Genomic DNA, 1,010 nt, shown 5'->3' with positions numbered 1-1,010 from the left:
TATATATATATATATATATATATACATTTATACAGAGATATATGCACATATACAGGTATTTATATGTGTATATGTATACCTATATGTATATATACATACATTCGTACATAAATTCCCTCATACATGCGTGCATACATACATACATACATACATACATACATACATACATACATACATCAAGGTGAGCAGAAAGTTAATGAAGGCATATTTTGTGTACTTTGTGGAATAAATGGAAAGTCTAAATTAAGTCTTAGAATAAAACCAACTACATATATATCACACATAACGCAAACATTACACGCCGCACAAATTACACGCACACACACGTAACTTACACATCGCAGACATCACACACTAACACACACCTCTCCTCGTTTGACGTAGGAGAATGTGGTTGATGTCTTATGACCAATATCTCAATTGAACGAAGTAAAATGGGTGTGATCTAGATATGACGTCGGCTGTCATTTTTAGTGGGGAAAACTACACAACAATACCTGTGAACGTGTGAACTGAGCGCGCACACACACTAATACACATTGATACTCCATATATGCAAATATTCGTTACGTACACTGGTATACAGGTACGTCAATCCTGTAACGCACTGTTATTTGTCTCCTCCCATTCAGGAAAAATAATTTTGGGAGATAGGTTTTAGAATCTGGAGGTTTCTGCGAATTTTTTTTTACTTTTTCTTTGCTGTATCCTTTTTTTTTAATCGTATTTGTAATATCCTTTTTTTTTTTGCTTCATCATCATTATAACGGCACCGCCACCACCACCACCATCAATAGCATCAACGGCATGAGCATTCTCAATCTGTAGACGCGTGCCTGAATGTGTGTGTGTGCGTGTGTGTGTGTATGCATGTGTGTGTGTATACCTTCATTGTGTATCCTTTCAATATATAGATCTTAGATTAATGTACATCTAAATATGTATACACACACACACATGTAAATATCTGTACATATACATACATACATACATATATATATATATATATA

This window comes from Octopus bimaculoides, chromosome 2 (genome assembly GCF_001194135.2).
Source record: "Octopus bimaculoides isolate UCB-OBI-ISO-001 chromosome 2, ASM119413v2, whole genome shotgun sequence".
Taxonomy (NCBI): domain Eukaryota; kingdom Metazoa; phylum Mollusca; class Cephalopoda; order Octopoda; family Octopodidae; genus Octopus; species Octopus bimaculoides.
This window is presented reverse-complemented; position numbering follows the sequence as displayed.